General features: G+C 42.7%; 1 protein-coding gene across 1 annotated transcript in view; it reads left to right on the top strand.

The window, feature by feature from the left end:
• Nucleotides 1-432: 432 nt before the first annotated feature.
• The window catches only part of LOC115148828 (delta-sarcoglycan), a 344372-nt gene continuing 317527 nt past the window's right edge, over nt 433-27277 (top strand). The window contains exon 1 of the mRNA XM_029691086.1: nt 433-641. The gene's annotated coding sequence lies outside the window, so the exon portion shown is untranslated. The remainder of the gene's footprint in view (nt 642-27277) is intronic.

Genomic DNA, 27277 nt, shown 5'->3' with positions numbered 1-27277 from the left:
GATGAGAATGGGGTCGTGCTCAGTCCTCTTTTTCCTGTAGTCCACAATCATCTCCTTTGTCTTGATCACGTTGAGGGAGAGGTTGTTGTCCTAGCACCACACCACAGTAATTGTCTGTATTTGAAAGTGTCTCCTCATTAATTCATGTATAATGTACACATGTTTCAAATTTTAATGTCACAATTACAGTGAAGTTCCTTTCTTGCAAGCTCTAACCCAACAATGAAGTAATCTATAGCCATGTAATGTAGTGTGTCAGCAGCCTACAACATTAAATAAAGAGACACTTTGAGTCCATCTGCAACCCTTTCCGTTGCTCCTTGGACACTCCCTTCTGACATCAGATGGAGTTGTGTGTCAGCAGAGGTCCTATTTTACAACCTCTACCTTTAAATAGTCTACTGACCCAGTCAGGAAGTCTGTCTGCACACTGAAGCATGGTGATAAGTCCAGACAGCTGAGTTTGACATGGCCTCCCTCTCTCTCTGCTGTTATGCCTGGGACATTACCATTCAGAAGGGGAGACGTCCGTATATGGCCGAGATTGGAAACACTAAAAATAGTCCCTGGGAGACACAAATCCAGTCAAGGTTTACCTCTGAAAAATCAAAGGACTTACCATTGTGAAAACATCTGCAACGGTAGGGATGTAGCGCCATTTTGAGTGTTTGAATGCTCAGTGTGATTTAAACAAGAGTTCATTGGAGGTTTGGCTCTGTGTGTGTGTGGGATCTGTGATCTGCCATGGCAACACGGTTAGTGTTGGTATAGCCTAGGTAGGGCTGAGGACATATAATAGGGCTTAACTGAAGAAACAAAGGAAGATTTTACTGAAATAACTGCAAAAGTCCTATAATGTTGGCAGTGAATATTTTACAAGCCACTTCTGATGTATCACTGTTGATAGAGTACTGATTGGGCAGTACTCTGAAGTAGCAGCAAAAGATTGTAAAAAGTTGTTATCAACATATCCCTACTTTAGATACATCTGAGTAGTCTCTGAAAGGGTTATGTGAGGTGTCTGGTTTTGTTTCTGAATTGATGCTGTTTTAATTAATGTAGTGAGGCTGCCTTGGATGTCAGTTGTCATTAAAATTGCAGAATCCACTGAACTTAATCTAACACACAGATAAGGATTTTTTAGAGGGTTGACCACTGTGTCTGCCTTAAAAAACCTGCTAATATACTCTTATGAATTAATTATATTGTTGGATCCTAAAACCCACTAAATATACTTGTTCTTTACACTCACATTAGTGAGGTCCTTAAATCTATGCTGAGCCAAAATATAAATGCAACATGCAACAATTTAGTTCATAGGAGGAAATCAATCAATTGAAATAAATTCAATAAGCCCTAACATATGGATTTCACACGACTGGGAATACAGATATGCATCTGTTGGTCACAGATACCTAAAACAACGGTAGGGGTGTGGAAACCAGTCAGTATCTGGTGTGACCACCATTTGCCTCATGCAGCGTGACACATCTCCTTCGCATAGAGTTGATCAGGCTGTTGGTTGTGGCCTGTGTGATTGTGGCCTGTGGAATGTTGTCTCACTGCTCTTCAATGGCTGTGCAAAGTTGTTCGATATTGGCGGGAACTGGAACCCGCTGTCATACTTGTAAATCCAGACCATCCCAAAAATGCTCAATTGGTGACATGCCTGGTGGATATGCAGGCCATGGACAAACTGTGGACATTTTCAGCTTCCAGGAATTGTGTACAGATCCTTTCGAAATGGGGCCGTGCATTATCATGCTGAAACATGAGGTGATGGCGGCTGATGAGTGGCACGACAATGGGCCTCAGGATCTCGTCACGGTATCTCTGTGCATTCAAATTGCCATAGATAAAATGCAATTGTGTTCGCTGTCTGTAGTTTATGCTTGCCCATACCATAACCCCACCGCCACCATGGGCAAACTTCTTGCCCACACAACGCTATACACGTGGTCTGCAGATGTGAGGCCATTTGGACGTACTGCCAAATTCTCTAAAACTACGTTGGAGGCGGCTTGTGGTTGAAAAATGAACATTAACTTCTCTAGCAGCAGCTGACCACATGTGTGGAGATAGTTTTTCAACTTTTGAGAAGGACTTAAGGAAGTACTCTTCAATCGCATGTTTATAATCAAATCAAATGTTATTGGTCACATACACATATTTATCAGATGCTATTGTGGGTGTATGCTTGTGTTCCTAGCTCCAACAGTGCAGTAGTATCTAACAGTGCAGTAGTATGTAAAAACAATACACAACAATACACACATCTGAAAGTAAAAGAATGGAATTAAGAAATATATAAATATTAGATTGAGCAATGTCGGAGTGGCATTGACTAAAATACAGTAGAATAGAATACAGTATATACATATGAGATGAGAAAAGCAGTATGTAAACATTATTTAAACATGATTATAGTGAATAGTGTTACATTATTAAAGAGGGCAGTGATTCCAAGTCTACAGTACGTATATTGGGCAGCAGCCTCTAAGGTGCAGGGTTGCGTAACCGGGTGGAAGCCGGCTAGTGATGGCTATTTAAGAGTCTGATGGCCTTAACTTTTTTGGGATAGGGGACAGCATTCGGAATTTTGGATGAAAAGCGTGCCCAAAGTAAACTGCCTGCTACTCAGGCCCAGAAGCTAGGATATGCATATAATTGGTAGATTTGGATAGAAAACACTCTAGTTTCCAAAACTGTTAAAATAATGTCTGTGAGTATAACAGAACTGAAATGGCACGCGAAAACCTGAGGAGAATCCATCCAGGAAGTGCTATTATTTTGAAATTTGTGTTTTTCCATTGAAAGCCTATCCACCATTTAAAGGGATAGGACCCAGATTGAGCAGAATGAGCAGTTTCAATAAAAGGCCAGTGGAAATTTCCCAACCTGTTTGGTGCGCAATCCCGAGAGCGTGCCTTTCGTTGTTTATCTTTTATATTGACGACGCTATTGTCCGGTTGAAATATTATCGATTATGTAGGCAGCCACGTTTCATCTTCAATGCCCTTGCTGATGGTAGGCTTTGTTACTTTGGTCCCAGCTCTCTGCAGGTCATTCACTAGGTCCCCCCGTGTGGTTCTGGGATTTTTGCTCACCGTTCTTGTGATCATTTTGACCCCACGGGGTGAGATCTTGCGTGGAGCCCCAGATTGAGGGAGATTATCAGTGGTCTTGTATGTCTTCCATTTCCTAATAATTGCTCCCACAGTTGATTTCTTCAAACCAAGCTGCTTACCTATTGCAGATTCAGTCTTCCCAGCCTGGTGCAGGTCTACAATTTTGTTTCTGGTGTCCTTTGACAGCTCTTTGGTCTTGGCCATAGTGGAGTTTGGAGTGTGACTGTTTGAGGTTGTGGACAGGTGTCTTTTATACTGATAACAAGTTCAAACAGGTGCCATTAATACAGGTAACGAGTGGAGGACAGAGGAGCCTCTTAAAGAAGAAGTTACAGGTCTGTGAGAGCCAGAAATCTTGCTTGTTTGTAAGTGACCAAATACTTATTTTCCACCATAATTTGCAAATAAATTCATAAAAAATCCTACAATGTGATTTTCTGGATTTTTTTTCTCATTTTGTCTGTCATGGTTGACGTGTACCTATGATGAACATTACAGGCCTCTCTCATCTTTTTAAGTGGGTGAACTTGCACAATTGGTGGCTGACTAAATACTTTTTTGCCCCACTGTATATATATATATATATATATATACTACCGTTCAAAAGTTTTGGGTCACTTTGAAATGTCCTTGTTTTTGAAAGAAAATAAAAAAATTGTCCATTAAAATAACATCAAATCGATCAAAAATACAGTGTAGACATTGTTAATGTTGTAAATGACTATTGTAGCTGGAAACGTTTGTTTTCTTTATGGAATATCTACATTGGCGCAAGGAGGCCCATTATCAGCATCGTCACTCCTGTGTACTAATGGCACGTTGTGTTAGCTAATCCAAGCTTATAATTTTAAAAGGCTAATTGATCATTAGAAAATTGTGTTAGCACAGCTGAAAACTGTTATTCTGATTAACGAAGCAATAAATCTGGCCATAGACTAGTTGAGTATCTGGATGTCATCAGCATTTGTGGGTTCGGTTACAGACTCAAAATGGCCAGAAACAAAGGACTTTCTTCTGAAACTCGTCAGTCTATTCTTGTTCTGAGAAATGAAGGCTATTCCATGTGAGAAATTGCCAAGAAACTAAAGATCTCGTACAACTCTGTGTACTACTCCCTTCACAGAACAGCGCAAACTGGCACTAACCAGAATAGAAAGAGTGGGAGGCCCCGGTGCACAACTGAGCAAGAAGACATTAGAGTGTCTATTTTGAGAAACAGATGCCTCACAAGTAATCAACTGGCAGCTTCATTAAATAGTACCCACAAATACACCAGTCTCAACGTCAACAGTGTAGAGGCGACTCCGGGATCCTGGCCTTTTAGGCAGAGTTCCTCTGTCCAGTGTCTGTGTTCTAGACACTCTAATGTACTTGACCTCTTGCTCAGTTGTGCACCAGGGCCTCCCACTCCTCTTCCTATTCTGGTTGGAGCCAGTTTGCACTGTTCTGTGAAGGGAGTAGTACACAGCATTGTACGAGATCTTTGATTTGTTTAACACTGTGATGATTCCATATGTGTTTTTCATAGTTTTGATGTCTTCTCTATTATTCTACAATGTAGAAAATAGTTCAAATAAAGAAAAACCCTTGAATGAATAGGTGTCCAAACTTACTGCTCAAAAAAATAAAGAGACCACTTAAACAACACATCCTAGATCTGAATGAAATAAATAATCTTATTAAATACATTTTTCTTTACATAGTTGAATGTGTTGACAACAAAATCACACAAAAATAATCAATGGAAATCCAATTTATCAACCCATGGAGGTCTGGATTTGGAGTCACACTCAAAATTAAAGTGGAAAACCACACTACAGGCTGATCCAACTTTGATGTAATGTCCTTAAAACAAGTCAAAATGAGGCTCAGTAGTGTGTGTGGCCTCCACGTGCCTGTATGACCTCCCTACAATGCCTGGGCATGATCCTGATGAGGTGGCGGATGGTCTCCTGAGGGATCTCCTCCCAGACCTGGACTAAAGCATCTGCCAACTCCTGGACAGTCTGTGGTGCAACGTGGCGTTGGTGGATGGAGCGAGACATGATGTCCCAGATGTGCTCAATTGGATTCAGGTCTGGGGAACGGGCGGGCTAGTCCATAGCATCAATGCCTTCCTCTTGCAGGAACTGCTGACAAACTCCAGCCACATGAGGTCTAGCATTGTCTTGCATTAGGAGCAACCCAGGGCCAACCGCACCAGCATATGGTCTCACAAGGGGTCTGAGGATCTCATCTCGGTACCTAATGGCAGTCAGGCTACCTCTGGCGAGCACATGGAGGGCTGTGCGGCCCCCCAAAGAAATGCCACCCCACACCATGACTGACCCACCGCCAAACCGGTCATGCTGGAGGATGTTGCAGGCAGCAGAACGTTCTCCACGGCATCTCCAGACTCTGTCACGTCTGTCACATGTGCTCAGTGTGAACCTGCTTTCATCTGTGAAGAGCACAGGGCGCCAGTGGCGAATTTGCCAATCTTGGTGTTCTCATCATACCATCCTCATGGAGTCTGTTTCTGACCGTTTGAGCAGACACATGCACATTTGTGGCCTGCTGGAGGTCATTTTGGAGGGCTCTGGCAGTGCTCCTCCTGCTCCTCCTTGCATCAAGGCGGAGGTAGCGGTCCTGCTGCTGGGTTGTTGCCCTCCTACGGCCTCCTCCACGTCTCCTGATGTACTGGCCTGTCTCCTGGTAGCGCCTCCATGCTCTGGACACTACGCTGACAGACACAGCAAACCTTCTTGCCACAGCTCGCATTGATGTGCCATCCTGGATGAGCTGCACTACCTGAGCCACTTGTGTGGGTTGTAGACTCCGTCTCATGCTACCACTAGAGTGAAAGCACCGCCAGCATTCAAAAGTGACCAAAACATCAGCCAGGAAGCATAGGAACTGAGAAGTGGTCTGTGGTCACCACCTGCAAAACCACTCCTTTATTGGGGGTGTCTTGCTAATTGCCTATAATTTCCACCTGTTGTCTATTCCATTTGCACAACAGCATGTGACATTTATTGTCAATCAGTGTTGCTTCCTAAGTGGACAGTTTGATTTCACAGAAGTGTGATTGACTTGGAGTTACATTGTGTTGTTTAACTGTTCCCTTTATTTTTTTGAGCAGTGTGTGTATATATATATATATATATATATTTATATATAGCGGCTGTGGGCCCTAGGCGTCTGCTTGTGTCAGTTACTCCTGGAACCGGCCCTGTGTGTGTGCTTGTGTATATTCACCCTGTGAATATATGTGTATTCACCCTGTAAATATGTGGATATTCACCCTGTAAATATCAACAGACAAGTTATTTCCCTCTTAGAAGGATTGTGTCAAGAGGAGGAGGTGAAATTGTGAGGGAAAATCATAGAGCAACTGGAGGTCAAATGTTGCTTTCTTCTGGAAAAGTCAGTTCCAATTTATTGTAACTTGCGATGAGCACCACTGGATGTTTGACTTGTCGTGTTTCTTTGCATGTGTGAGTAGCGTCCCACCGTATTAATATGTAACAACTATCTGACATTCTGATAGCGATATTCACATTGCATTCATGAAAAAGACTGCATGAGACAGTACATTTCTCCATTCCCCAAGCATGGGCTAATATGACGTGTGCAGCACTGTATTGAGATGCAATGAATGGTATTGGTTATACCAGCACTGTTCCCTCTCATCTCCCAGTGAACTCATTAGAGATGCCCTCCAGCCAGCCCCTAAAGGGTGGAGCAGTGTCAACACAGACACAGACAGCCTGGGACATGCCTCTGATTTCCTCTCGATGTATGCTGTCTCGGTGAACTGAATATTCAACAACTTTAAAATATATTAGCTAGCTGTGTTGTGCACTCGCTCCCACTCTCCCTTCCCTCTCGTACAATAATTGGATTGTTGTTGTTGCGTTGTGAGTACTGTCACATGGAATATTGTATGTGCCAAGTAGAGACGATGCTAGAGTGATATAAAGCTATTCCTACGTTCACTTCTGTGTAGAATTTACTGTATGTAATTGATTTCCTTTCTTTAGCTACTGCTGTGTGTTTTGGTGGAGTTTCATCGATGTTTGTTATTTGAAATGTGGTTATATAGTAATGACAAATTGGGCCTGCTGTAATGCACAAGCCCACATAAAACATAACTCCCTAAGGATACGCTTAACACAGCCATACATTTGCTTTACAACAACGCGCTGCTGAGTCGAGCCTGTGATCTATAGAGTCAATAAAACACAGTTCTTCAAAAGCAGAATACAACCCACAGATGCAGAAACCTGCAAAAAGCTGTTCCCGCTACCAACTGAGATAAACGTGTGTCATTATTAAATCAAATCAAATCAAATCTGATTTGCCACATGCGCCGAATACAACAAGTGTAGACTTTACCGTGAAATGCTTACTTACAAGCCCTTAAACAACAGTGCAGTTCAAGAAGAAGAAAATATCTACCAAATAATATAAAAAGTAATAATAAAAGGTAACACAATAAGAATAACAATAACGATGCTATATACAGGGGGCACCAGTACCGAGTCAGTGGGGGTACAGGCTAGTTGAGGTAATCTGTACATATAGGTGGGGGCGAAGTGACTATGCATAGGTAACAATCAAACAGCGAGTAGCAGCAGTGTACAAAAGGGAGGAGGGGACAATTCAATGTAATTTGTCCGGTAGCGATTTTTATGAATTGTTCAGCAGGGGTTAGAAGCTGTTGAGGAGCATTTTGGTCCTAGACTTGGCGCTCCGGTACCACTTGCCGTGCGGTAGCAGAGAAAACAGTCTATAACTTGGGTGACTGGAGTCTCTGACAATTTTATGGGTCTTCCTCTGACACGGCCTATTATATAGGTCCTGGATGGTAGGAAGCTTGGCCCCATGTACTGGGCCGTTCGCACTACCCTCTGTAGCGCCTTACGGTCAGATGCCGAGCAGTTACCATACCAGGCAGTGACACAACCGGTCAGGATGCTCTCGGTGGTGCAGCTGTAGAACCTTTTGAGGATCTGGGGACCCATGCCAAATCTTTTGAGTCTCCTGAGGGGGAAAAGGTTTTGTCGTGCCCTCTTCACGACTGTCTTGGTATGTTTGAACCATGATAGTTCGTTGGTGATGTGGACACCAAGGAACTTGAAACTCTCGATCCGCTCCACTACAGCCCCATCGATGTTAATGGGGGCCTGTTCGGCCCGCCATTTCCTGTAGTCCACGATCAGCTCCTTTGTCTTGCTCACATTGACGGAGAGGTTGTTGTCCTAGCACCACACTGCCACTTCTTTGACCTCCTCCCTATAGGCGATCTCACCATTGTCGGTGATCAGGCCTACCACTATTGTGTCGTCAGCAAACTTAATGATGGTGTTGGAGTCGTGTTTGGCCATGCAGTCGTGGGTGAACAGGGATACAGGAGGGGACTAAGTACACACCCCTGAGGGGCCACAGTGTTAAGGATCAGCATGCCAGACGTGTTGTTGCCTACTCTTACCACCTGGAGACGGCCCGTCAGGAAGTCCAGGATCCAGTTGCAGAGGGAGGTGTTTAGTCCCAGAGTCCTTAGCTTAGTGATGAGCTTCGTGGGCACTATGGTGTTGAACGCTGAGCTGTAGTCAATGAACAGCATACTCACATAGGTGTTCCTTTTGTCCAGGTGAGAAAGGGCAGTATGGAGTGCGATTGAGATTGCGTCATCTGTGGATCTGTTGGAGAGCTTTGCGAATTGGAGTGCGTCTAGAGTGTCCGGGAGGATTCTGTAGATGTGAGCTATGACCAGCCTTTCATTTTACATTTACATTTAAGTCATTTAGCAGACGCTCTTATCCAGAGCGACTTACAAATTGGTGCATTCACCTTATGATATCCAGTGGAACAACCACTTTACAATAGTGCATCTAAATCTTTTAGGGGGGGGGTTAGAAGGATTACTTTATCCTATCCCAGGTATTCCTTAAAGAGGTGGGGTTTCAGGTGTCTCCGGAAGGTGGTGATTGACTCCGCTGTCCTGGCGTCGTGAGGGAGCTTGTTCCACCATTGGGGTGCCAGAGCAGCGAACAGTTTGGACTGGGCTGGGCGGGAACCGTGCTTCCTCAGAGGTAGGGGGGCCAGCAGGCCAGAGGTGGATGAACGCAGTGCCCTTGTTTGGGTGTAGGGCCTGATCAGAGCCTGAAGGTATGGAGGTGCCGTTCCCCTCACAGCTCCGTAGGCAAGCACCATGGTCTTGTAGCGGATGCGAGCTTCAACTGGAAGCCGACATGAGTGCCACGGGACGGTAATCATTTAGGCAGGTTACCTTCGCTTCCTTGGGCACATGGACTATGGTGGTCTGCTTGAAACATGTTGGTATTACAGACTCGGTCAGGGAGAGGTTGAACATGTCAGTGAAGACACTTGACAGTTGGTACGAGTATGCTTTGAGTACACGTCCTGGTAATTCATCTGGCCCAGCGGCTTTGTGAATGTTGACCTGTTTAAAAAAAAAAATCACATCGGCTACCAAGAGAGGTATCACACAGCCATCCAGAACAGCTGGTGCTTTCGTGCATGCTTTAGTGTTGCTTGCCTTGAAGCAAGCATACAAGGCATTTAGCTTGTCTGCTAGGCTCTGGGCAGCTCGCGTCTGGGTTTCCCTTTGTAGTTCGTAATAGTTTTCAAGCCGGGCCACATCCGATGAGCGTCAGAGCCGGTGTAGTAGGATTCAATCTTAATCCTGTATTGACGCTTTGCTTGTTTGATGGTTCGTCTGAGGGCATAGCGGGATTTCTTTTAAGTGTCCTGATTAGTCTTTCGCTCCTTGAAAGCGGCAGCTCTAGCCTTTAGCTCGATGTGGATGTTGCCTGTAATCCATGGCTTCTGTTTGGGATATGTACGTAATATCACTGTGGGGACGACGTCATTGATGCACTTATTGATGAAGCAGATGACTGAGGTGGTGTATTCCACAATGCCATTGGATGAATCCCGGAACATATTCCAGTCTGTGCTAGCAAAACTGTCCTGTAGTTTAGCACCCGTGTCATCTGACCACTTCCGTACTGAGCGAGTCACTGGTACTTCCTGCTTTAGTTCTTGCTTGTAAGCAGGAATCAGGAAGATATTATTATGATCAGATTTGCCAAATGGAATGTGGGGGAGAGCTTTGTATGCATCTCTGTGTGTGGAGTAAAGGTCGTCAAGGATTTTTTCCCCCCTGGTTGCACGGGACATGCTGGTAAAAATATGGTAAAACTGATTTAAGTTTGCCTGTATTAAAGTCCCTGGCCACTAGGAGCGCTGCTTCTGGGTGAGCATTTTCTTCTTTGCTTATGGCCTTGGTTGAGAGCGGTCTTAGTGCCAGCTTTGTTTTGTGGTGGTAAATAGACGGCTACGAATAACAGATGAGAATTTTCTTGTTAGATAATGTGGTCTGCAGCTTATCATAAGGTACTCTACCTCAGGCGACCAATACTTCGAGACTTCTTTAAGATTAGACATCGCGCACCAACTGTTATTGACAAAAAGACACACACCCCCACCCCTCGTCTTACCAGAGGTAGCGTCTCTGTTCTGCCGGTGTATGTAAAATCCCGCTAGCTCTATGTTGTCCGTATCTTTGATCAGCCACATCTCGGTGAAACATAAGATGTTACAGTTTTTAATGTCCCGTTGGTAGGATAATCTTAATAGTAGGTCATCAATTTTTTTCCAATGATTGTACGTTAGCAAGAAGAATGGAAGGCATTGGGAGTTTACTCGCTCACATCTGGATTTTCAGAAGGATCCCCGATCTGAGTCCCCTTTTCCAGGGTTTTTTCTTCACGCAAAAGACATGGATCTGGACCTGTTCCAGTGAAAGCAGGATATCCTTCTCGTCGGACTCGTTAAAGGAAAAAATGTATTCCAGTCCGCTGTGAGTAATCGCTTTTCTGATGTCAATAAGTCATTTTTGGTTATAAACATGTCATAACCATGTGTGACTATGTTCCTTATCGTGGACTACAGGAAACGGTTTCAGGAAAACAACCTCTCCCTCAGCGTGATCAAGACAAAGGAAATGATTGTGGACTACAGGAAAAGGAGGGCCAAGCATGCACCCATTCTCTTTGACGGGGCTGTAATGGAGCAGTTTGAGAGCTTCAAGTTCCTTTCTGTCCACATCCCCATCAAGCTATCATGGTCCAAACACACCAAGACAGTTGGAAGAGGGCAATGCCTATTCCCCCTCAGGAGACCGAAAAGATTTGACATGGATCCTCAGATCCTCAAAAAGTTCTACAGCTGCACCATCGAGAGCTTCCTGACTGGTTGCATCACTGCCTGGTATGGCAACTGCTCGGCCTCCGACCTCAAGACGCTACAGAGGGTAGTGCATACGGCCCAGTACATCACTGGGGCCGAACTCCCTGCCATCCAGAACCTCTATACCAGGCGGTGTCAGAGGAAGGCCCTGAAAATTGTCAAAGACTCCAGCCACCCCAGTCATAGACTGTTCTCTCTACTACTGCATGGCAAACCGTACCGGAGTGCTAAGTCTGGGTCCAAGAGGCTCCTGAACAGCTTTTACCCCCAAGCCATAAGACAGCTAAATAGTTAACCAAATAGCTACCTGCTTTGACCCTTTTTGATTCTATGCACACACAGTGAACTTTACCCACACAGTCACACATACTTACACTGACACTTCAACATACACACACACACACTCACACATAACACGTACACACAGGAACACATTCGCCACACACACACGTATCACATACGCTGCTGCTATTGTCTACTATCTATACTGTTGCCTAGTCACTTTACCCCTACCTATATGTACATATCTACCTCAATTACCTCGTACCCCTGTATATTGGAAGTCAGGATCTCTAGTCTCCACCTAGTGTTGTTAACAACCCATGGTTCCCCTTATCCAACTGTCAGTGGAGAAACAAGCTTTTGAGTGTTCAGACATAAAACATATAAGTTCTTCCGACTGGCATGGAAGTGGCTAGAGTCTTTAGAGGTGTAAAGATAATTAGGAGTCTGTAACTAGGCTATTTGGTGCAGTGTGTGTGTGTGTGGGGGTGTGCGTGTGTGCATGTGTTGTGTATATGTGTGGTGTACCTCATATGTGCATGTGGTGTATTCATATCATATGTGCATGCCTGTGTGTGTGTGCAACAGAGGGGAGTCAGAGTGAATCAGAGCATATAGCAGATGTGCATTCTTTCACTCCTTAGTCTGAGCCCCAAGGTCCCTCTGCTGGCCAATGATTGTTAATCTATCTGCTTTACTATAATTATTCCTTTTTTTCCCTGCTCCTCACGCTCCAGTGCCTTCTCTATAGCCCTGCACCACTCTGAAAAAATGCATTACAGTACATACAGTGGCTTCCTGCAACAGGATAAGAATACTGTATAGTCAGGCCTTGATTCCTACTCTTATCTACTTGAAAATTACTTATTTTACTAGAGGAAAGAACATATTCATGTTCTTATAGCTAGATTATGATTATGGGTAGCATACCTTACATCTGACACTAAAAGAGAATGGTACTTGTTAAATCACCAAATGGTGACGGTGCTGTTTAATGGCAGGGTTGGGCAGGATGCCTTATGTGGTCTGTTACAGTTACTAGCCTGTCCTTAATTGTAATCAGTAATGTAATTTTTGGATTACCTAAACTCAGTAACATAATCTGATTCCTTTCAGTTACTTTTAGATGACTTTCCCCTTAAAAGGCGCAGGTTAGTATCTAGCAAAGCCATAAAATCTGATTTAAAACCTAAGCCTAAACTTAACAATAACCTTAACCACACTACTAACCCTAATGCTTAACCCTAACCTAAGCACATTTTTGTTTTCTGGCCCATCTGGTGGAAATCGCTCAGTTCTGCTTCAAGGATATCCCAATAAACGCCAACCTGCTTAATATGCATTTGAAGAATACAAAAAGGAATATTACCAATTGAATGACATATTTTGCAGGATAAATCAATGTAAGAGTTTACATAACTGGACATAAATGGATGTTGCATTTTACTTAATGGGTTGGTTATGTACTGTGGGCATCTTCTAACCCATTGATTTCTACTACAGATAATACTATTAGCCTATATCTTTACATTTAAAAAAAGAGTGTCAGATTTCCAGTCATTCCAAATAATTCAATACCCTTTGATCTTCAAGAATACAACTTGGAAATATGTAAATATAGATTAGTCAAATTGTTTTAGGCCTACCTGAGCATTACCCAAAAACGAAGGACTAGTTAAACTAATCTTTTTGTAAATGTTTTGCCATGATTAGGCTCAATGCTTTGAGTTGAAAAATAAATTCTGCTCTCGGAATGGCATGCTTTGAGCACTACTGAAAAGTGCTATTTGCATGTGAAAGTCTAGATGGTAATTTTCCGTAGTTTTTGACAGTATGGAGCACAATACCACTGGGGAGTTTGGAAGGGAGGAACTCAAACTTTTATTCCATAAGCTGGGATCTGCACTATGCAGCTGTTGCAAGAGCGCATTTTTCACTGGCTGTCTACTGGGGCGTATTCATTACTCCGATTCTATTGCAAAACGTTTCTTAAATGGAAGCAAATGAAACAAAACACATATGGACATAGCCTACCGGAATTTGTACAATAGAAACTCACGTTTTGCTCTGTTTGGCCCTTAAACGGTAAACAGTTTCCGTAATGAATAGGCCTACACCCCTGGTCGCAAAAACGATTGATAGGTAACTTAAACTTATTCAAGTGAACCATTATTGGGTTAAAATACACACATATATATATAACAATAATAATATATATATATATATTTGTGAACAGCAATCTACAACAACCACAATCCGTAAGGTGCAAATAAATGAGAGAGCAGCAGTGTGATTCACATCAATGTGCTATGTAGCCTATGTATCAATAATAAGTGATATCAGTATCACCTGTAGGCCACACCACTGCTGTTGTCCTTATCCATAAGTGATTATTCAAGTTGGATAATCTTTGGATGTCGACAACAGTCGCGCCATTGGAAGAAATAGCTTGGAATGTAGCCTATTCCTGCTCTTTTCCCGTGATTGATCAAATGCATTTGGTGTGTCATCATAGTGGCCTCTGATCAGACTTGTTTAGGCATAACAAAATTTAAACTTGCAATTTTTGTTCAATGCTGATTTGAATGTCATTGAGAAAACAAGCAATTTTTAGATTAGTGGCCCAACGCTCTTGAACGCTAGGCTACCTGTCACCTCTTTGATTTCACCTTTTGAATTCGCCTTATCATTTCGGTGTTTTACAATTCAATTATTGATCTCATGAGATGGGTAATTTTGATGAAGATAACATCGCCATCATCGTTTTCAGATTAGCCATTTAATGGGTTCACACTTTATTATGGTCAATCATTGCCGAATCCTCCTTAGCTTCACTTGTATTATGCGTCAGTACTATTTATGTCCATAGCATGTTGGCAGAGGGCATAGCTGAGACAGAACAGTTTGTTCCCAGGCCAGCCCAGAGAGACAGAGAGACACTGTGTATTGTGCTGGCACTGGACACTACCAAAGCATCTTGAACTATTATTGTAATAGAAGGATAAGTGTCACATTGAAACACTGCAGAGTAACAGTGGTGCTTTCAGACTCTCTCCATCTCTCTCCATTTATTTTTCACCAAATGTGATGTCATATTCACTTCTGTTCAGGTGTACTGCATTGCTGCATAGACTAGTTTATGAATATTCTGCATTATAATGTATATATATACATAACAAAGGGAGAAAGTCCATTGTTAGAGGATGGGGTGGAGTTTTGCTTATCAGCAGATTTGGTCCACAGGAGTTCTATTTATAGAGAGCTACGGGCTATAGATGTTTTCATAGTGGAATGGGGAAGTTAAAGTATACTACATGCTATATCTATCTATCTATTCTACTTTGAACCTAACACCTGTCAGCCGCCTGTCAAAGATTTCTGGGAGTAAATACATTCCGCATTGAGAGGTAAAGAATGACAGCAAATATAAAAGTGTCCCAGCGTGCCCCTGTAGGAACATGGCTGTCTACAGCTGATCAGCTCCATTCTTCAGCTTTATTCTCCCCGTCCCTGGTATAATGTGGGTTGGAACCACAACTCCTGTCCCTCCCTCTTCCAGTTACAGTATCAAACTGCCTGCTAGAGTAGGTGTCTCTCTCTCTGTGCCAAGTGGTGTGATGAAAATGGACTCATTTGGCACACGTTGCCTACAGCTCTGGTGGACCTCAGGAACCCAAATCCTCCCTGGGATGCGTCTAAACACGTCTTTGTGTTTCCAGGTCAACGCTGGTTCTCTACAGGGCTGTCTAAAGTCTCCATATTCTGTCAGAGATGGGGCAGTTTCTGTCAGGGTGTCAAAGGAAGTAACAAGCCGGAGTTGATTTATTAGTTTGTACTTTAGCTATGGGCCCCATGGGGTGGAGCCAAGAATTACTGGCAACATTTAATTGAGTTGGAGGGGGGTGTGTTGTATAAAGCTGACTTGTTGCCTCCATTCATGGAATCCCCAAATCTCCCAATTGAAGGCACGCACGCACCTGCTATCCAAAATATTATTTTCGTTTTGTATTTGTTTGTTTGAAAATGGCCTAAGTGTGTGTGTGTGAACAAACTCTGTGTCTGTGGCAGTTTTCAGTCATATCCCCCCTCCTGCCTGGGTCGAGGTGGGGGCTTCATGACTGATATTGTACGTGTGTGTGTGTCTATACAGCTGTATGTGTATCTGAATGTCTATGAGTGTTTGTGAGTGTGTGTGTGTGCTTGCCTACATTATTAAGCTGGTAAATTCTGGCATTCTCCTGAATAGAACAACAATGATTTATACCATGTCATGGTGTAATGTGAGACGTGTTATTCTGGGTGTTACGCTGCCAAAACTGCTTTTCCAACAGGTCTCATGAGAATGTATTGTTTTGGAGTTGCACAAAAAGAATGTCCGTAATAATGATCTCATTCGCCTCAGTCATGGAGAATGTCTGGACAATGTTATTGAGTAGCAGATCTATAGGCAGATAATCAGTCTTCTGCTCCAAACCTCCTCATTCATTTTGGTGGATAGTTAACATCAGACAACCCTGCCTTTAATTGCATGTACAGATTAAATTCTTTTAACTGGAAAACTCCACTGAAACCCTATTAAAATTAACACAATTGCCTTCTGAATAAATAAACAACAACTTCATATTCTTCCCTATCTTCATGAAACAATGAACAATGATAACCTTTTCATGAATGGTATTGATTGACTCTGACTGAGCCTCCCTCTTCGACTGGCTCTTAAATGCAGTGTGTTCCTTTAAATATTCTAATCAATGTTTATGACCTCTAGTGAGACTCATGCTGTCAATTTGCCAACTTCAATGCAGCTGGAAACACTCTCTGCTAATTCTGTCTGCCTTCTCTTCTTCTCTTGCTCCCTCGCTCCTATCATCCTTTCTCTCCCTCTTGTACGTTTCCATAACCTCTACACCTCCTTCTCTCTCATCCCGCCTCTCTATTCCTCCTCCATCCCGTCTTCTCTCATCCTCCTCTATCTTCTCTCTCCCTCTCTTTCTTTCTCTTCCTCACTCTCCCTCTCCTCCTTTGGATTTCAAATCATGATCCCCTCTGCTGCAAAGAAAACCCCACCTACTCAGCGCTGCTAATGTAGTCACTGACAGTGCAAGTGTTCTCTCTCTCCCTCGCTCTCACCCGCTCTCCTCATATCTCACTCCCTCTTTCTCTCTCTGATGCGCTCTCTCTTGCTTCTCTCTCTCCTGCTCGCACTCTCTCTCCCTCGTTGTCTCATACTCCCCTCCTCTCACTCCCTTTCGCTCTCGCCCTTTCCCTGATGTCTCTCTCTCTCTCACACACATACACACACACACACACACACACACACACACACACACACACACACACACTCTCTCTCTCTCACAAACACACACACCCACTCTCATCGCTCCAGTCCCAAATAAATAAAGAGTCACAGAAGGATGTGGGGGAAAGAGAGAAGTTGCTGCTTTAGGAAGAACAATGTTGATGCTACCCAACCTTCTTTATCTCCTGCCTGCTTTTGAGAATGTGTGAGGATTAAAAGCTCGTGGCGGCGATTACACAGGGATTTCTACACCACAAAAGGATGCTCAGTTCTCCCTCCTCTCCTGCTGAAGCCACAGAAGAGAGGACTACCGTAGAGAACTTGTCTCCTCCTGTCTCAGCGCTACCTGCCTAACAGTCAGCCGTGCACAGCCACCAGAGGCAATGACAGCCGTGCTGCTCTAGAGCCCCATGGAGCGCAGTCCGCCGCTGGATTCCATGCTTTGTAGATATACATTCTAAGAAATTCGTTCTTAGAAGCCAAACCGAGAGAAAATAAACACTGGCTGCTCACCAGCTCTATGGTTTTTTGACTCGTCCAAGATTGTGATTTTTGGCATCTGACTAAGAGGTAGGTTCTTGCTTTACTTTATTTTGTGTTTTTTGGTTTGTTCATTTGCTGCACTGTTTACTGTCAAAATAACTGTTTCCTTCTTCAGGAAATTATCACTCGCAGGGAAATGGTGCTCAAAGATAGGGGTTTGCCTAATGTTGTACAGTTTGGTGTATGTCTTTAACTGTCCTATTTAAAAGACTTGTCAGACATTTTTTCCCACTTACACTTGGGCTATGGTAAGCTGTGGCTCTGTCCTCAGTACTGTTAGAGAGGATTATGCACAGCTCAATGACACAGATGAATGGTGACATAGATACATTCCCAAAAATGACTAATTCTCCCACATGCAGGATGAGAAGTTAGCTTCAGTCTGGGAAGTTTTTAATCTGATGCTTTGTTGCAGTGACCAGACATAATACTTGAACATTTCAGCTCATCACTCACATGGTACTTTTAACAAGTCAGGAGTAAATTTAAAAGAATGTAAATCATTTGATAATAGATGCAGATAACATGGTATTTGAGAAGAAGGGTACTTACTCTAGGTGACTGAAAAGTTTCTTACAACAAGTATTTGGAGATTTGTGTTTGTGTTTTTTGTAATTTTGTTGAATGCTTTCTCTTTTGGAAACTCCCAAGAAACAGTCCACTCTCAGTGCAAAAAGGAGAGTGGTTACGTACTAAAATGAGATGGTCGGATGAAGAGAGAGATGGATTAATCTGTGTTATGCCTTCCTCCATTACTCTCTGATAGTGAGAGATGTCTTGTACTTTAAGTGACAAACACATACACACATGAATTCAGATGCAGGAATGCAGGACCCCCACCGGGCCTGATGTATAGTCCACAGTTCTCTTCTGTATGGAGTTCACCCTGTGCAGGATGCATATATGCCAAGTGGGGAGTGTGTGATCAAATACACTTTTTCTGGGGCTTGCAACTGCCTGGTGCATCAGGTCTCATAAGGTCGGCTCATATTTGGCATTATGGTGATGAGTCTTCCTCAATCAGTTTGTGCAAATCATTTTGCATGTTTGTAGAGTTATTTATATTGTGTGCCCTCTATTGCGGTCTCTATCTCTATCTCTCTCCTCTCCCTCCCTCTTTTAACACTTATCCAGGTACTCTACATTTACACAAAGGTCATTTGAAAAACCAAATAAATGTTGAGCATGTGTTCACATGCTGAGCCCTCTGAATGCTGGAGAGAGGAGAGAGTCTGGCCTCAGAGGGAGAGAAGCTCTCCCGAAAAGAACGCAATTTCCCTTGGAAGTGTAACGAGCGCTGGGGGGTGAGTTGGCAGCCTGCCCGGCCACTGAAGAGAAATCCCTCCACGCCTCCAGAGGAAATCAATTGACAGAGAGACAGAATTAGCTGCTTTGCTCACCTGCTGAAGATAAGATTACTGCTGTGCCTCCGTCTTTTGCGTTGGCCTGGCGGTAGAAAGACACAGTAGAGGGAACATTGCTACTCACAGAGGCAGAGAATTATTCATGTAAAATAATGACACAAAGTTTGATTTGGGAGTTGATAGAAAGGCAGGGGATGCTCAGTGCAGGGCAGAGCTGAGGTTCCTACTGGATTATGATATTGTGGGGGTGAATAAAGAAGATGCTGTGATTGCAGAAATGGGGAAAGTGTTTGAGATGGAAAATACACTCTGTGCTAATGAATACTGCATCAGGATAGGTGAGGTGTGTCGATTTAAACAACTCCCTGTCTGTCACTGTTCACACTTAAGCACACACACGCACATGCACACACAAACAGAGTAACCACATTAGATTGAAAAGAAAATTACCTGAAAGTCCTTCAACTTGATTCAATGCCAAGAACAGCAAAGGCACCCTTGGCTCCTACCATTCGGTACAGAATTGCCCCTCAAACAAATCAAGTCATTTTACAGATCTGACCTCACTCCTCAATGTCCTTGTTACATTCAAATCGTATTGGTCACATACACGTGTTTAGCAGTTGTTATTGCGGGTGTAGCAAAATTATTGTAAATGCATTCAGAACTTGCTGTGTGTGTCATTAAATGAGAAACTGTCAGAGACTGTATTGGTTTATGTTTTGGCTTCTTTTCAGTACATTTCTTACATATATTTCTAGCTAGGTTTCCATCCAATTGGCAACAGCTTTTCGTGCAAATATTTTCATCAAATTGACTTGCTGCGGATAAGGCTGTGCGTGATGATGTAGTGCACATAAAAATTAATTCCCAGTTAAATAGGTTTCCATCGCATTTTCAACTCTACTGGTCGTTTTAAATTAAACATTTTCTGTTATATAGCGAATGTGCACACTCTGGTCTTGCCACGTGCGCACTAGCCAACACCTCGCAGATACAATGCGGGTATAGCAGACATTATGAGATTATTATGGACAAAAGAGCTAGATTATTTATATTAATAAAACATCAGCCAAGCATTGATCATCATGTCGCCAGAATAAAACCCTAGATATTTATTGGAAAGGAGCATCAAGCTCATCACAGTGCACTTTCACCACTCTGTGAAGTTCAATATAATTTATTTAATCTGTAGCCTAATAAATTGTGTGCTTTCCTGAGTTGTAGTGGGAGGACCACAACACCTATCATCGCGTGACTCCAAGTTTGCTTCAATATGATGGTTATTATATCAATATTTGACATTTCTCGCATAATTCATTTTACAGTTACAAAAAGATCCCACCTTGACTGGCTTATTTTGTATTGTCGACATTTGGAAAGTTTACAGACAAATTTTCTGTTTCCATCAGGCCTGTTGTGCCATTTTTTTTTCTTCGATTTGTACTTTACTCACATAAAAAAGATTGGATGGTAACCTGGTTATTGTCAGAGAGTGAAAAGCAGTCCTTTCTGACATATTTTAGGTAGGCCTACTTTTTCTTTTCTGTTATTGTGTTATCTTACTGTAGTAGTGAATCATGTTTGGGGCATGTGAGGCCTGGATATCTACTGTGCTTTGAGGACAGAGGAAATGGGAAACTTACTTTCCTTTGACTAATTAACAGCCAATCAGATCTCCTATGATTGGCTGGTACTTCACATGCATTTGTGTTTAAAACCTCTTTTAAATAGTAAATATATATATATACAGTACCAGTCAAAAGTTTGAACACACCTACTCATTCAAGGGTTTTTCTTTATCTTTATTATTTTCTACATTGTAGAATAATAGGGTGGCAGGTAGCCTGGTGGTTAGAGCATTGGACTAGTAACTGAAAGGTTGCAAGATCAAATCCCCAAGCTGACAAGGTAAACATTGGTTGTTCTGCCCCTGAACAAGGCAGTTAACACACTGTTCCTAGGCTGTCATTGAAAATTAGAATTTGTTCTTAACTGACTTGCCTAGTTTCCAACAGTCTTGAAGGAGTTCCCACATATGCTGAGTACATTTTGGCTGTCTTTCCTTCACTCAGCGGTCCAACTCATCCCAAACCATCTCAATTGGGTTGAGGTCAGGTGATTGTGGAGGACAGGTCATCTGATGCAGCACTCCGTCACTCTCCTTCTTGGTCAAAAAGCCCTTACACAGCCTGGAGGTGTGTTTTGGGTCATTGTCCTGTTGAAAAACAAATGATAGTCCCACTAAGCACAAACCAGATGGGATGGCATATCACTGCAGAATACTGTGGTAGCCATGCTGGTTAAGTGTGCCTTGAATTCAGAAAAAATCACCAACAGTGTCCCCAGCAAAGCACCCCCACATCATCACTCCTCCTCCTCCGTGCTTCACGGTGGGAACCACATACTCAGAGATCATCTGTTCACCTACTCTGCGTCTCACAAAGACACGGCGGTTGGAACAAAAAATCTCAAATTTGGATTAATCAGACCAAAGGACAGATTTCCACCGGTCTAATGTCCATTGCTTGTTTTTCTTGACCCAAGCAAGTCTCTTATTCTTATTGGTGTTCTTTAGTAGTGGTTTCTTTGCAGCAATTTGACCATGAAGACCTGATTCACACAGTCTCCTCTGAACAGTTGATGTTGAGATGTGTCTGTTACTTGAACTTTATTTTGGATGCAATTTCTGAGGCTGACAACTCTAATGAACGTATCCTCTGCAGCAGAGGTAACTCTGGGTCTTCCTTTCCTATGGCGGTCCTTATGAGAGCCAGAGCTTGATGGTTTTTGCGACTGCACTTGAATAAACTTTCAGAGTTCTTGAAATGTTATGAAGTGACTGACCTTCATGTCTTAAAGTAATGATGAACTGTCATTTCTCTTTGCATAATTGAGCTGTTCTTGCCATAATATGGATTTGGTCTTTTACCAAATAGGGCTATCTTCTGTATACCACCCCTACCTTGTCACAACACAACTAATTGAAATGCATTTCAGGTGACTACCTCATGTAGCTGGTTGAGAGAATGCCAAGAGTGTGCAAAGCTGTCATCAAGGCAAAGGGTGGCTACTTTGAAGAATCTGAAATATAAAATATATTTAGAATTTTATTTTTTTACTTTTTGGTTACTACATGATTCCATATGTGTTATTTCATAGTTTTGATGTCTTCACTATTATTCTACAATGTAGAAATTGGAAAAATAAAGACATTGGAATGAGTAAGTGTGTCCAAACTTTTGACTGGTACTGTATATATATATATATATATATATATATATATCACATTTCATTTGAAGTCCCACATGAACGAAACCCTCCGCCAGTTGCAGGGCACAGAGGAGGAAAGATCAAACTAAGCACCAGAAGGCAAGTCTCAAATAAATGTTAATACAAATTTAATTTGGTTTTGAGAAACCATGATGAATTAGTAAGAAGATAAGTTGATCTTTTTAGTTTTTTGAATGCTCACAGATGAAGCCGGTATCCCTGGATTTAGAAAATAACGTACTGTCTGAGGACAATCACAGACCCTGTCTTATGACAAAAAAGGTTGATCCCGCTCTACTGAATGATAGTTTGTTCCAGTGAAACTAAATTAGCACATGTTATTAATTAATGACTTTAGCTTAGTATTTGTTTTTAATTCTCTATATATAGAAACGGGTGCAACTTTGTAGATGTACAAACTAGGCTTTGCATCTTGGACCCATACTGTATATGGCATATGTACATTTGTCTTATACATACAGTAAATGCATGTGGACTAACTGTTTAGTTTCTTGAGGATAAGAACAGGTCTTCTCAGGCAACTTCCTAAATAGCATTGTACTGTACTTTAGTTTTGTATTGCTGCATCAAATGCTTGATGCTCATTTCTTATTTTTTTAAATTGTTTTCTCACAGCACCTCACAAACAACACAAAAACAAAATGCCTACTATACAACACATTCCCTACTATACAACACATTAACTTTACAATATACAAAATCCAACAGGATGTAGCTAGACAATTCAGTCCTCCAGTTTGTTATTGAGGGTGAATATGAGGCTTTCCAATTGATGCTAATTTCAAACATTTATCAGTGAGATCCTCTTATCCCACACAAAAACATCACTAGGTACTGCTACAGGTGTGTGTGTGTGTGTGCTTGCATGTGTGTGTGCTTGCGTGTGTATGTGTGCCCACAAGCCTGTCTATGTCAATTGTGTATGTGTCTGTGTTGGTGTACTCGCAGTGTTTCTGTGTTTTTTTGCGCATGCATGTGTGTGCGCGTGTCTATGACTGAATGTGTTTGCTTCAACAAATGTACACCTGCATTAGTAATTCATGAGTCATTCTCTATGGCAACAAGACATTTAACAAGCTGCTGACAATGTTCACATCCTGCTTGTTGCTATTGAGATTCATGTTGTGTTGCATTGTGTTTGTGTGTTCAAGGAACTGAAACTGTGTCGTCAGCAATTTGAATCATTCCAGTTATACAATCTGTCCTCAAATCCCTATAAGGCTAGCTAATGTTTTCAGACATTCTTCTACTATGTGATATACTGCATTGGGTTCCAATTAACTGCACAGATTTTAAAAGTACAAACATGATATTACCATGTTATTACTATGGTATAATAATAACTTTAATAATATCTTTGTTTGTATGGCAGGTTTCAATACAGGTAACGAAGTCCTTCACATCATAAATATAAAATAAAAGTACTAACAAAGAAGCAAAGACTGGAGGAAGGAGAATGAAAAAAGATAATTAAAATCATACATTCAAATTATACATTAAAAGCATCTTTATAAAAGGGTGTCTTCAGCAGGGATTTAAAAAGAGGCACTGAATCTGCCAGCCTGATCTCGTCTGGCAGTCCATTCCAAAGTCTAGGGGCACTAATGGCAAATGCCCAGTCTCCTTTCATTTTCAACCTAGACTTTGGAATGGTCAACTGTGCCCTGCCAGAAGATCTCAGGCTGTGTCCTGGCTCATCGAGAGACAAAACATCTGAGATATATGATACGTCTAAACCAAGTCCAGCCTTAAACGTGATTAATACAATTTGAAAATATATTCAAAAGGTAACTGGTAGCCAGTGTAGAGAAACTAAAATAGGTGTGATGTAGTTTCATAAATTGTGCCTTCCTGTATTATACATGTTTATTATTTTCTTCTGAGCCAATAACTTTGTTCGTATTCTTGTTTTTTATGATTTCTTACTGTTTTTGCATTGTCGAGAAGGAACCTGCAAGTAAGCATTTCTTTGGACGTTGTATACCATGTGTAACCTGTACATCTAATCTTGAAACTATATCAAGAGTTACAAAGAGTATAAGGCATATCTATTGTAAATCAGGACCGTGTACTATTTTGTTGACCCATATGATCATAGGACAATGTATATGGGTAGAATGCACATTGATTTGTTTGTCAAACGGAGGAATAATTCTGATGGTTTATTGATTACAGTACATCAAGGCATAAGTCACTTTAGATTTGGCCATTGCCTTGGAAGATAATATGATTATTGACCTATGAAACAAGGCATTGACAAATTACCACTTTGCTGACTGGTTGTTTAGGCACATCATTCACTGTGGTAGTTATTGACAAGTAGAGGCAACACAATTGCTGAGCACCATCAATGATCTACTTCTATTCTGTAACTGATTGAGTTTTAAATTGAGTTTCTTACTTCTTACTGCTCTCACACCTAGTGGGGTAGGCATACTTCTCCAGGCATTTTGGAGTATAGTTACGATGTTTTGTGAAAGTCACCTGTCAGGCTTAGCTATTGTACCTGTACTCTATGTGGATAAAAAAGCAGAATCAATGATTTGGCTTAAGAGTTCTGGCAGAACAATTGACTTGGTCATGTTCTTAGACTTAGATAAGCGCTTTGACACACCCCTCAGTTTCATCATTCTCTTTGGGAAGTTAATCTTTGTCAATGTTCCTCACATAAATACAGGTAACTGCCAAAATAAAGGAAACACATGAGTAAATGAGGGATACAAAGCATATTGAAAGCAGGTGCTTCCACACAGGTGTGGATCCTGAGTTAATGAAGCAATTAACATCCCATCATGATTAGGGTCATGTAAAAAAAATGCCCTGTTGTCCATTATTTTGGCTACCATAGCTAGAAGAAGAGATCTCAGTGATTAGTGAAAGAGGGGTCTCAAAGGAGCATAGAGGGTTTAAAGGGTGTGTGTGTGTGAGTGTGTGTGTACTCTGTCCGTTCCATCCTGGATTCGAGGCATCAGGCATCAGAACGGTCCGGAGGAGAGGTGCTGGGTTCCGGTGGCGGATGTGTTGGACCCTGAACTGCTGCGGGAATTCCACCGTCGCAGGGCCTCACCCTCCAGGTCATCCCCAAGGCCGGTGTTGGCGCGCCGCTGGAGCCGCGCGTCAAGGGGAGGGGAGGGTGGGGGGGGCTGGGGGGTTACTGTCATGACTTCCGCCGAAGTCGGCTCCTCTCCTTGTTCGGACGGCGTTCGGCGGTTGACGTCACCGGCTTTCTAGCCATCGCTGCTCCATCTTTCATTTATCCATTCGTTTTGTCTTGTTCCCTGCACACCTAGTTTTCATTCCCCAATCACACTACATGTATTTATTCCTCTGTTCCGCCTCATGTCTTTGTGTGTGATTGTTTCGTGTTACGTGTCATGTTGACGCGCTATTCCTGGTGTGCGTTTATTCCGTGTTTTATATGACGAGGTATGTATATTTGTTTGTACTTCATTATAGTGACTGTTTGCGCGTTTTTGCACTTTGGCATATTGGATGGAAGTTTCGACGCAGTGGCGTCCGTCTGTTGGTTTCTCCTGCCTAAATAAAGTGTGTGCCTGTTCACAACTCTCTGCTCTCCTGAACCTGACTCCGCTCCCAGTACGCACACTATTGACACTTGAGTAAAGGTAAAGATACGTTCATAGAAAATGACTCAAGTAAAAGTGAAAGTCACCCAGTAAAAAACAACTTGAGTAAAAGTCTTAAAGTATTTGGTTTTAAATATACTTAGGTATCAAAAGTAAATGTAATTGATAAAATGTACTTAATTATCAGTAAAAGTATAAATAATTTCAAATTGCTTATTTTAATCATATCAGACTGCACCATTTTCTAGTTTTTTTAATTTACGGATACCAAGGGGCACACTCCAACACTCAGACATAATTTACAAACAAAGCATTTGTGATTCTTGAGTCCGCCACATTAGAGGTGGTAGATGACCAGGGATGTTCTTTTGATAAGTATGTGAATTAGACCATTTTCCTGTCTTTGTCACACCCTGATCTGTTTCACCTGTCCTTGTGATTGTCTCCACCCCCCTCCAGGTGTCGCCCATCTTCCCCATTAGCCCTTGTGTATTTATACCAGTGTTCTCTGTTTGTCCATTGCCAGTTCGTCTTGTTTGTCAAGTCAACCAGCGTTTTGGTTCTCAACTCCTGCTTTTCCCAGTCTCTCCTTTTCTCGCCCTCCTGGTTTTGACCCTTGCCTGCCCCTGACCCTGAGCCTGCCTGCCGACCTGTACCTTTGCCCCACCTCTGGATTGTTGACCTCTGCCTACCCTGATTGTGCCAGCTGTCCGGTACCGTTGCCACAATTTGATGTGTCTGCATCTGGGTCTTACCTTGATTCCTGATAGTACGAACTGGCCATGACTGACCCAGCAGACCTGGGCCAGCTGCGCAACACCATCTCCACCCAGGGAGCCACCATCGGTAGGAATGAGGAATTACTTCGTGGCCTTGTGGAGGGGGTCCAAACATTGGCTGAACGCCATGACCGGGTGTTGGACAGTTTGCTGGAGCAATTCCACGGTTTGTCTGGGAGGCCGCCTACCACGGTGGTAACCCCACAGCTCCTCAGCAACTCAGCTGCTAGCAGCGCCATCTCATCGGTCACTCCACCTTCTCGGGAGCCCCGCTTACCTACTCCGGAACACTTCAATGGAGAGCCGAGCACCTGTCGGGCGTTCGTTGCTCAGTGTGCCCTTGTCTCTGAGCTTCAGCCCTCCTCCTTCCCCTCGGATCGCTCCAAGATAGCCTACCTCATCACGCTGATGTCCGGGAGGGCTCTCACCTGGGCTACTGCTGTGTGGGAACAACAGCCGGCCATATGTGCTAGTCTGGAGGGGTTCATGGGAGAAGTGAGGAAGGTTTTTGATGCCCCGTTCTCTGGGCGAGAGGCCGCCCGGAAGCTAATCCAGCTTCCGCAGGATTCCCGCAGTGTAGCTGATTGTGCGATGGATAATCAGCTACACTCCTCAGGTCAAGGACGAGCTTGCAGCCCGGGAGTTACCTACAGTGCTCGATTTCCCTCATCGCTTTGACCATCCATATCGATGTGCGATTACGGGGATGACGGAGGGAGAGGAAATTGGATTTCACTCGCAC

Source organism: Salmo trutta, chromosome 15 (genome assembly GCF_901001165.1).
Source record: "Salmo trutta chromosome 15, fSalTru1.1, whole genome shotgun sequence".
Classification (NCBI taxonomy): domain Eukaryota; kingdom Metazoa; phylum Chordata; class Actinopteri; order Salmoniformes; family Salmonidae; genus Salmo; species Salmo trutta.
Note: the sequence above shows the minus strand (reverse complement) of the source record. Positions and strands in the feature narration are given on the sequence as shown.